This window comes from Lactuca saligna, chromosome 4 (genome assembly GCF_052625555.1).
Source record: "Lactuca saligna cultivar CGN05327 chromosome 4, ASM5262555v1, whole genome shotgun sequence".
Lineage (NCBI taxonomy): Eukaryota > Viridiplantae > Streptophyta > Magnoliopsida > Asterales > Asteraceae > Lactuca > Lactuca saligna.
Genome location: NC_136420.1, coordinates 248,493,368 through 248,505,594, shown reverse-complemented (window position 1 = coordinate 248,505,594; position 12,227 = coordinate 248,493,368).

The window sequence follows — 12,227 nt, the reverse complement described above, 5'->3', positions numbered from 1 at the left end:
AGGATGAGAAGGAGGCTGGCCCTAGAGGGTGTAATATTCTTTATATAGTGTCGCACCCTAAACTTTAGGGTTTAGTGACTCTGGCGTACTCCTAGTACGATGGGCCTACGTCTCCAATCACCCGCGACCATTTTCCCATCTACGCTGGGCGTACTCTCGAGTTGGCCACCTCGCATGCATGGTATCATCTTGCCACTAATTTTCCATTAGGGATAAAATCGACAATAATTACTAAGTGTCATAACTCCTTTATTCCAAGTCCGTTTCTGATGAACTTTATATCAATGAAAAGGTGGCAGGAAGCCCTACGCTCCCCTCGACACCTCCAAGCCTAAAACCTTTCGGATGATGTCACAGCCCGAAACCGAAGGCGGAAACGTTCTGGGGCGGACGTGACTTCATGTGAATATCAGAACCAATGTACATAGTAAGCAAAGTAAAACACAAAACATTACATTACATAGTTTTCATTACATCAGTTGAAAAGTAAAGTAGTACAAGTTTCATAGATACATAAGTTTAAATAAAAGAAAGACATGACTTCCATTCGCTCCGTCTTCTGCAAAAGGACGCGGGGTACCTGTCTAAGTAGAACCTAAGAATACAAGCATTTTAAAAATCGGCATAAAGCTGGTGAGTTCATAAGCGGTTTGTTTTTATGAAAATGTACATGATTCCTTTTGGTTTCTAAAAATGTTACGACCCAAGAAAATCCCATATTTTATTAAAAGTAAAGTTTAGTTGTTCTGTTATGTTACACTGTTCTGGTTATGAATTGTGATTACCCCAGGAAAATCCTATATTTTCCTAATGTGAAAGATGTGTACTGAAAACCTGATTAACCTTGTGAAGTATGTGTTAGTTTACCAACCCAAATGTAATGTAAAAGATGTATACTGAAAACCTGATTGTTATAGTAAACTAATTCTTATGGTTATTAATTTACTATATCCATTATTACTAAAAATGTAAATTTTTGTTATCCAAATTGTGAGTTCTATAACCATACTAAAGACTAGATATGGCAAACGAAGGCCAATATCACTATGACTTTTGTCACCCTTGAAGCTTTTGGTTCGACTGTCGCTAGCAGCCAGGTGCGGGATAGTCAATACCGTATAGATCTATACACTCAATTCATGCTCCCTATCTAAGAGATTCTAGTTACAGAGGCGGTCCTCCACTCGCGTATCTCTGTGGAGTGTTCTCCGAGGATGTGTCTCCAATTTATAGGAATAACAAATCTATAAAGATGATCCTCCACTCGCGTATCTCTGTGGAGTGTTACCGAGGACAAAATGATATACTAAGCTTCTAGTTCAGAGTTCAAGGATTATGTTTTTAACTATTTATAATATGGAAACCATTTGTGAAAATATAAAGTATAAAAATTTATAACATTTTTCACAAATACTATGATAATGAAATCTGCAAGTTCAAACGGTTATCTGATATGATTAACAGGGTTAAAAAACATATGTAGTCTGAAACACAACACATATAAAACAAGTTTTGAGTACAAGTATTACTTATACTTTGCTTGTATTCCCCCCTGAAAACAGTGAAAATCATTGAAAAAGGGTAGGGTTATGAACTCACCAGACAAGGAAAGGTGTCGACTAGGATGCTGAACGTCGGATCGAGGCTTGAAAACGTGCGAGGTTACTATGTAATATGAAATGATACACAAATGTATCTAATTTGACTTTAAATCACTAATTAGATAAGCATTTACACTCCAAGACGCGAAAACACTCTAATAAGGTGTTAGGACTGGTTCGGGTAGTATCTAAGGGTGTGTTGGGCCTAGATAAAGATGTTACCCTTCAAAAGTAAGACCTTAGGGGAGTTTATGGTCCTATGACCATATTCCCATGAGTTTACGGCCGTAAACTCATGGGTGGTGTGTTCTTGGATGTTAAATGTTCTTACAATGTACAAAGGAAAGTTCTAGGGTTGATTCTATGGCTTAAGAAGTGACTGGGACTTGAATGGGCCTTGGAAAAGGAGTTTACGGTTTATGAAGATGCTCTTGGGGAGTTTACTACCTTAACCACGTGATTTTACTACCTTAAACTCATGTTTGTCCATGAATCATGCGTTTTTGTGATGGAAGGTTAAGCATACAATGTTCTAGGTTCAGTTCTAAGCCATACAAGGTGTTAAAGGCACTTTAACACCCATTTGAAGAGTTTATGGTCCAAGAAGATGAGTTTATGGTCCAAGGAGATGATTTTACGGTCTAAGAATGTTCTTGGACCGTAAACTCAAGTTTGATCCATTTACATAAGTCTTGGTGTATCACATGAAGGATTATAAGGTTCTACACTCTCATGGAAGCATTTGGAGGTGTTTAGGGGAATTTTTAACACTTTAAAAGGATTTTATGGTCCATGAGTGTGGGTTTACCGCCCAACCATGTTCTTGGACCGTGAACTCATGTCCAATACTCAAATGGCACGAATTTGGGGTCCTAAGCTCATGCATGCAAGTTTCTAAGCCATATCTAAGCACTAGAATGGGTTTGGAGGGGTTTTGGGGCTTCAAAACCCTCTCAAGGGGTGTTCACGGTTTTGGGAGGGTCCCTAGACTGTAAAAACTTGTTCTTAGGTGTTTTTGGAAGTTTCAAACATGAATTTGCATGCCAAACAAGTTAAACAACAAGCTAGGATGAAGTACTTACCAAATTGAAGCTTAAAATGGGGTTTCTGGATGAATTTCGAATTCTAGACAGAGAGTAGCGAGAGAAAGTGTTTAGAGAGAGAGAGAGAGAAAGCTTAAAAATAATGTCACTCACTCCCTTATATAGGGGTTGAGTTTATGGCCCGGTGGAATTCTACCCGATACTGCCGTTAAACGATGCTTTTGGTCGTACCCGATAAATTGTCGTAATCACGACTTAAATGAAACTAACAATTTTCCAAATAAATATGGAAAATATTTTAAATGTTTTTAATCCATCCCGAAACTTATGAAGCCGAATTAAAAGTCACAATTAATTTAATTTAACTATAACGTTAACGGAAAATTTTGAATACGAACGTTTTATTTAACGGGAACGATTTACAGTGACGAAATAAATTACGGGTTGTCACATTATCCCCCCGTGTCACACCCCCAAACCAGAGTGGCGGAAACATTCGGGGGTGGATGACTTTACGTAGTATCATAACAATTGAATATTGTAAAGAAAGTAACACAACCATCATATATATATATATATATATATATATATATAATAAAAATGTACATTGTTGCGTTATACATATGTCCAAAAGAATATTACAATATGATGATGTAAATGTTTAATAATAAACATCCTTAGCGTTCCTTCTTCAAAAGCTTGTGGTTACCTGTATTACTGATTCCCTGAGAAATACAAGTGGTTTCGAAAAACTGTCAACAATTAAGTTGGTGAGTTCATAAGTGTTTTGTGTTGAAAAGTATGTCCTTTTGGTAGTAAATCAATGAACGAAGTTTTCAGAAAATCCAAGATTTTCTATAAATAGTTTGATAAGTTCTTCAAGTTGGAGTGCGTTAGTGTTTTTCGTACTTGAATGATAAAGAATAACTTTGTGCTCAAAATAATGTAGAAAACTGAATGCATATATGAATCTCGTAAATCAAACTTGTTTTTATACTTTCATGTGAGTTTTATAACCATAGTGTTGACACTGACTGCCTGTAACAGCATTCTTCAAGTGTTGTAGTGTTATGACATTTGTCACCCCAGACCTGCCGGTCTAACTGTAGCTAACAGTTTAGGTGCGGGGTTGTCAATCCCGTATAGATCTATACACAAGTATCACGCTCTCCCTCCAAGCGATTATGGTATATAATACAGGGCTTGAAATGCATACATAAGAGTACGTTGAAGTTTGAATATCTCACATTACTTAGTATAAATAGATTTACGATAAGAAAGACTTTACTTCATTTTGTTTGAAAGTATTTCGTTTTTCAAGATGTATATGTAAGAATGTATGAATAACTTGATAACTATACCCATTATAGTTTTTAGAAAGTATGTTCCATTTGATGAAAATAACTTGATGATATATTAGCCCTTTATACATAAAGTATTATGTTAGTATCGATAATCAATAAGATAGATGTTACGTTTATGTTTATAAAACGATACTTTTACTTGTATTGTACTTGTATTCCCCCCCCCCCCCCCTAAAACATGAAAAGGCTTGAAAGGTAGGGGTATGAACTCACTTGTTTGGCTTGAAGAGAGTGGTGCTAGAGTCGAGCAGAACTTCAACCACGGAAAGCTGCGTCTTCGAGCTCTTCGGGGATCTCGGTAGCGTAGAACCTTCGTTGGGGGTCGGGTGCGGAAACCGAGGGCGTCAGGATAGCTTCTGGTGCTTGAAAGTATGTGAGAGTGATTGGGAGTTGTGAGAGAGTGTGCTAAAATCCGTAGCTCAAATCTTCTATTTATAGGGCTGGAAGGGCCGCGTACGCGGGGCGTACCACCGGAGTACGCTGGGCGTAACTTTGCGTCATGGCTTACGACTCGGGTCTAGCTAGGCGTAGAGCTGCAGCCGATGGGACTCGACCCTGCTCGTAAGTACGCTGGGCGTACCCCTAAATTACGTTAGGCGTAATCCAGGCTTCCATCTTCTAATTTTCGTAACTTTCGCGTACGGGCTCTGTTTTTCGCGTTCTTTATATCCACGCGTAGGTGAGATTATGCTATACAACTTTCATTTAGACTCCGTCGGCTAGTTTTGAATTTATTTTTAATGATATGTTTTTAATAGGCCGGGACTGCTAAAGTTCGTTAAAAATTCATAGCTCCTTTATCCGACGTCGTTTTTTGTTTGTCTTTTTATCATTTTACTCCTATTGTAGAGGCCTTCAACTTTCGTTTAATTTGCGATAGCTAAATAACGCTCGATCTTCAATTCAAGTTTTTAGCCCTCTACTACTGTTACGAAACTTAGAAAATTCGTAACTTCTTCATATGAGGTCCAATTTGGGCGATCTTTTTATGTATGTTTACAGCTTATCGAACTCTACAACTTTTGTTTAGATACTTAAGGCCAAAATGTATTTTATTGTAATTTCACTTTTTACGTTTAAATAATGTTTTAACGGTGTGTCGTAAATATTCGAGTGGTTATAACTTCTTCAATATAACCCGGTTTGGAATGTTCTTTATGTTTTTGGAAACCTTGGCACGAGATCTAATATTTGATGCATCCCAATTTAGATATTTGAACACTTTATTTTTGAGGTTAATTTCGTTGATTCCAAATAGTTTTCGTTGTATTTGAATTTTGAGTGTTACACTGCTTTTGGAAAATATAGGGTTGTCACATCATCCCCCCGTTAGGGGAATTTTGTCCTGAAATTTAATCTAAGATAGAGTTTACAGGTTAGGACAAAGATGCAGGTACTTTTGTTTTATTTGATCCTTGCGTTCCCAGGTGTATTTAGGTCCTCGGTTGGCATTCCAACGGACCTTTACAATAGGTATGCGGCTTTGTTTAGTCCTTTTATTTTCCGATCCATGATCTCTACTGGTTCTTCTACGAACTGGAGATTCTCATTTATTTCAATTTCATCTAGAGGGATGACAAGGGTCTCATCGGACAAGCACTTCTTTAGGTTTGATACGTGAATGGTAGGGTATACGTTGTGGAGCTCCTGAGGTAATCGAAGTTTGTACGCCACTGGACCGATCCTGGCAAGGATCTCGAATGGTCCGATGTATCTTGGGTTCAATTTCTCACGCATTCCGAAGCGTATTAACCCCTTCCAGGGCAAGACTTTTAGTAGGACTCGATCTCCAACCTGGAATTCCAAGGGTTTCCATCTTTTATCCGCGTAACTCTTTTGTCTGTCCCTTGATACTTTTAGACGTTCCCGGATCTGAACAATCTTCTTCGTAGTTTCCTTTATGATTTCTTGTCCAGTGAGTGTGTTGTTTGTTGCTTGTCCTCTTGCTAGTTGTGTGTCCCCTACTTCGGCCTAGCACACAGGCGATCTGCATTTACGGTCGTAGAGGGCTTCGAATGGGGCAGCCTTGATACTAGTGTGGTAGCTATTGTTGTACGAGAACTCGACCAAGGGGATATGGGTGTCCCATGCTTTACCAAAATCGATTACGCAAGATCTCAACATACCTTCTAGGGTTTGTATGGTTCTCTCACTCTGGCCGTCGGTTTGTGGGTGATAAGCGGTACTCATGTCTAGTCTTGTTCCTAGAGCTTTTTGTAGTGACTGCCAGAACCTTGAGGTGAATCTACTATCTCGGTCCGAGATAATGGATATGGGCACACCATGTAGTCATACAATTTCTCTGAGGTATGTCCTAGTTAGCTTCTCCAATTTATCCGTCTCCTTGATCGGTAGGAAGTGCGCTGATTTAGTTAACCTCTTGACGATCACCCAGATGGTGTCGAGTCTGCTTGTCGTCCTGGGTAGTTTGGTTACGAAATTCATGGTTATACGTTCCCACTTACATTCGGGTATTTCTGGTTGTTGCAACAATCCGGAGGGCTTTTGGTATTCTACCTTGACTTTGGCGCACGTCAGACATTTGATCACGTAGGTAGCAATTTCAGCTTTCATGTTCGGCCACCAGTACAATTTCTTGAGGTTGAGGTACATCTTATCGGAACTGGGGTGTATGGAGTATCGTGTCTTATGGGCTTCGTTCATGACAACTTCTTTGAATCCGCCAAACTTCGGTCTCCAGATCCGATCCATGAAGTAATGAACTCCATCGTTCTTGACCTCAAACTTCTTATCCATTCCTCTTAAGGCTTCCCCTGCCACATTTTCAGGTGTTAAGGCTTCTATTTGGGCTTCCTTGATTTGGGTGGACAGGTGTGAATGGATTGTCATGGTTAGAGACTTCATTCTGCGGCCCGAGTATTCCTTCCGGCTGAGTGCATCGACCACCACGTTAGCCTTTTCGGGATGATATCGAATCTCGCATTCATAATCATTTAGTAGTTCTACCCACCGTCTTTGTCTCATGTTGAGTTCTTTCTAGTTGAGGATATGTTGGAGGCTTTTATGGTCGGTGAAGATCGTACATTTCGTGTCGTAGAGGCAGTGCCTCCATATCTTTAGAGCGAAGACAACTGCTCCTAGATCAAGATCGTGCGTTGTGTAGTTCACTTCATGCGTCTTTAGTTGCCTTGAGGCGTAGGCGATGTCCTTCCCTCGTTGCATCAGGACACACCCGAGTCCTTGGTTTGATGCATCGCAATAGACCACGAAGTCCTCCGTTCCTTCTGGCAAGGTTAGGATGGGCGCACTACATAAGGCTCGCTTTAGCGTTTGAAACGCAGTGTCTTGTTTTTCTCCCCAGTCGAAGGTCACACTCTTCTGAGTTAGGGTGGTGAGTGGCTTGGCAATCTTGGAGAAATTTTGTATGAACCTCCGGTAATACCCGGCGAGTCCCAAAAATTGTCGGATTTCTGTAGGGGTTCTTGGAGTCGTCCAACTCTCTATTTCCTTGATCTTCGAAGGATCCACGTGTATCCCCTCCTCGCTTACTACGTGTCCTAGGAAATCCACCTCCCGAATCCAAAATTTGCCCTTTGAAAATTTTGCATACAGATTCTCTGCCCTCAGTGTTTCCAAAACTTGGCGGAGGTGTTGGTTGTGTTCTTCCTGGCATCTTGAATAGATGAGTATATCATCCATGAACACGATCACGAATTTATCCAGGAAGGGACGACATACTCGGTTCATCAAGTCCATGAACACTGCTGCAGCATTTGTCAACCCGAAGGGCATTACTACAAACTCGTAGTGACCATAGCGTGTTCGGAAAGCTGTTTTGGGGATGTCTCCTTCTAGTACTCGTAGTTGGTGATAACCAGATCTTAGGTCGATCTTTGAGAAGTAGCTCGCTCCCTGTAGTTAGTCAAACAGATCGTCTATGCGCGGAAGGGGATATCGGTTCTTGATCATGAGTTTGTTCAGATCCCGGTAATCGATGCACATGCGAAAAGATCCATCCTTCTTTTTCACGAATGGGACCGGTGCTCCCCATGGTGAGAAGCTCGGTTTGATGAAGCCCTTGCTTAGCAGCTCGTTTAATTGACTAGACAGTTCCTGCATCTCGGCTTGGGCTAAACGCTAAGGTGACTTTGCTATTGGAGTAGCTCCGGGGATTAAGTCGATTTTGAACTCGACTTGGCGTTCTGGTGGAATTCCTGGAAGATCTTCTGGGAAAATATTTGGGAAGTTGTAGACTTTCGGAATGTCTTTAATGTTCTTTGGTTCTTGTTTCTGGTCTACTACGTGGGCTAGAAAGGCATGGTATTCCTTGCGAAGATATTTTTGTGCTTTAACACAGGAGATTATTTGCAAATTTGAACTAGGTTTGTCTCCATATATGATAAGAGTTTCGCCGTTGGGCAGATTGAGACGAACGGCCTTTTCGTGACAAAGAATATCGGCATGGTGAAGACTCAAACAGTCCATACCGATGATTACATCAAAACTTCTTATCGAAATGGGCATAAGGTCGATTTGAAATAAATGTTCGTTTAAATTTAATGTGCACCCTATGTACATATCATTTGTGCTTTCCGTTTTACCATTAGCCATTTCTACAGTGAATATGTTATTGAGTGGTTGGGGTCTTTGGTTAAGTAGGTGTTTGAATTTATGACTCACAAAACTTCTCTCCACACCGCAGTCAAAGAGTATGCATGCATAAATGTTTTCGAGGAGAAACGTACCCGTAACCACTGTTGGGTCCGATATTGCTTCATTTTGTCCTATCGCCAGCACTCTCCCAACACCGCCAACATGCCTTGTCATGGGGCAGTACCTCTTGAAGTGCCCAGTTTCTCCACACCCATAACATGCTTGGCTTATCCTAGTGCCAGGAACTTGAGTGACTGGTCGCGCGGGTGCTTTATAGAAACGGGCAGTGTGCCCTTTCCTATCACAGTTCTTACAGTGCATCTCGCGGCAATTACCGTGGTGATGGTAGTTGCATTTGTTGCACTTAGGCAGGTTCCCCGCATATTGTTTTGTTGGTTCCGGGGTAGTAGGAGTTGTGGTGGGAGCAGTAGCAGCATGAACCGCCACCATTTGTTTCTTTGAAGGTTCTTGCAAAGTTTGTCCCTTTCTCTTGTTACAGAATTTCTTCTTGCTGTTGTTGTTGGCATTGTTATCGTTTTTGTTGTTCCCTTTGGTTGGTTCAGCTACGATAGTTGTGACTCCTTGACAGACGCCATGATCAACGAGAGATTGCGCCAGTTCCTTGGCCCTGTCGAAGGTCATGGGTTTGGAAGCTAACACACTTCCTCGAAGTTGGGGTGATAGTCCCCAGATGTACCTCTCCACTTTTTGGCTTTCCAGAATCAACATCCCTGGGCAAAGTGTTATCAAATCACTGAATCTGTTGGTTTAGCCTGCGATGTCCGAGCCTACCATCGAAAGGCCCCACAGTTCCTGTTCGAGCTTCTGAATCTCGCCTCTTGGGCAGTACTCTCGTAGGAGCATTCGTTTCAGGTTTTCCCAACCCATGGAGTTCGCCACCACTAGGATTAGTGTCTTGATGTGGTCGTTCCACCAAGTTAGTGCGCATTCAGCGAAAGTAAAAGCAGCAAATTTTACTTTGCTTTCTTCAGGGCATGCGCAAATTTCGAATACGGCTTCCGTTTTCTCTATCCATTGGGATAGAGCCAACACTCCCCCAGTCCCATAAAAGGGAATAGGTTTTCCGTTGGTGAAGTCTTTGAAAGTGCATACCTCGGAACGGCCTTGGCTTGGGCCATTTGTAAAGCTGTTTATTCCTCCTCCTGACCCATTGTTGCTCATTTGAGCCATCACCGCGGTTACAATGTCTGTTACAGCAGTTTGGAACATAGCTGCATCCATAGTTAGAGGGGGTGGTGGAGGTGGTGTTGGAGTTGAGTTTCTGTGTGTTGATCTACGAGGAGGTATATTCTGGTAGAGAAAATAAGAATGAATACTATAAGTTTCTAATGTTTTGACAATCATGTACTAGAGGGTTAGTTGTATCTTGTAATTTTTTTTGACTTTAGTTTTTTTTTTCAAAGTAGGTACAACATTTTAGTTAATCCCATAAGTGTCGAGAGGTATATAAAGAAGTAATTCATATTTATATATATGTCACACCTCAGGTGTGTTACATTATGCTTCTCGTTTAGGAAAATTTGACCTATCTAGAGGTCTCCGTTTACAGATACAAAGGAAATAAGGGAAAAACTTTATCTGAGGTCCTATTCTATATCAAAATTGTTGGAGTTGAGCAAGTTCTACTTGCGGCGTGTTGCACGTTTGGAGCTAGATTCGGCATCTGACTGCTTGACTCCCATCAGACACCTTTCAAGATCTGCTTGTTGTTCCTTCATCTCTCTTATTTCTGCTAGTGCGTTCACCATTTGATTCTGAAGCGTCCCTGTGTAGATTTGGGTATTTTCGTGTAGTCCTTCCAGACGACGGATTTCTGCGGCGTTACCCTGAGTAGCAGCATTGATCTCGCGAACTCTGGCTGCTTGGTGGTCTGCATAGTAGTTCTGGGTAGCGATAGTGCCTACAAAAACAGGAAGTGCTCGATCAGCTGAGCCTCCCCCACTAACATTGTAAAAATCTCGACACATGCCGAAAGGAGGGCGCACACCTAATTGGCGGATCCAGTAGTAGAGATGGCTTCCCCAGATGGGGATGGGTCCTGGGTGATATGGTCTGACTTGGGAGGATGAGGAGCAGGAGGGTCGATCACTTCTGGTTTGGAGTCTGTTCCACTAGTAATTTCCTCGACCTCCTCGTCGACTTTGAATTCCTCTTCGACTTCGACTTCCTCCTCGATTTCCTCCGGGTCTTCTTCTATCCAGCTGCCGTTGCCTTGGTTTGGGTAGTATGGATCTCCCGGTAAATGGAATCCGGCCATTTGTCTGTACTAGGATAGAGGTATGAGAATTTTATAAGAAAAGAAATTTCTATTTAACGACATCCTACGTTTAACTATATCTTACGGAGCGCAAGTTTTTCATTGTACTATTCTTTATATCAATACTCCTATGGTATTTCAAATTGGCGAATCTAAAATAATTTGTATTTGGTAAGTTTTTGGCTTGTTGTCCACTGCAACCATTCCTCGACGTACATTGGTCAAATCTAGGATAAATATAGTTGATCAGGCTATATTTATTCTTGATTTGATTACATACCCCGAGGCCCAATCATAGTGTCGCAACTTGCCTTAATACTTTTTAGAAAACTTGTCATGATACGAGACTGATACACGCGAGTAAAAATGTATATATATTTAAAAGAAAATATATTTTTATGAAAATGTTTTGTCATAGGGTTTTTGGTTCCCGTTGCATTTATAGTTTTTATATCTTATGTGGTTCGATATACTTAGTTCACTATAAACAATGCTCTGATACCAATCTGTCACACCCCCAAACCAGAATGGTGGAAACATTCGGGGGTGGATGACTTTACGTAGTATCATAACAATTGAATATTGTAAAGAAAGTAACACAACCATCATATATATAATAAAAACGTACATTGTTACGTTATACATATTTCCAAAAGAATATTACAATATGATCATGTAAATGTTTAATAATAAATGTCCTTAGCGTTCCTTCTTCAAAAGCTTGTGGTTACCTGTATTACTGATTCCCTGAGAAATACAAGTGGTTTCGAAAAACTGTCAACAATTAAGTTGGTGAGTTCAAAAGTGTTTTGTGTTGAAAAGTATGTCCTTTTGGTATTAAATCAATGAACGAAGTTTTCAGAAAATCCAAGATTTTCTATAAATAGTTTGATAAGTTCTCCAAGTTGGAGTGCGTTAGTGTTTTTCGTACTTGAATGATAAAGAATAACTTTGTGCTCAAAATAATGTAGAAAACTGAATGCATATATGAATCTCGTAAATCAAACTTGTTTTTATACTTTCATGTGAGTTTTATAACCATACTGTTGACACTGACTGCCTGTAACAACATTCTTCAAGTGTTGTAGTGTTATGACATTTGTCACCCCAGACCTGCCGGTCTAACTGTAGCTAACAGTTTACGTGCGGGGTTGTCAATCCCGTATAGATTTATACACAAGTATCACACTCTCCCTCCAAGAGATTATGGTATATAATACAGGGCTTGAAATGCATACATAAGAGTACGTTGAAGTTCGAATATCTCACATTACTTAGTATAAATAGATTTATGATAAAAAAGACTTTACTTCATTTTGTTTGAAAG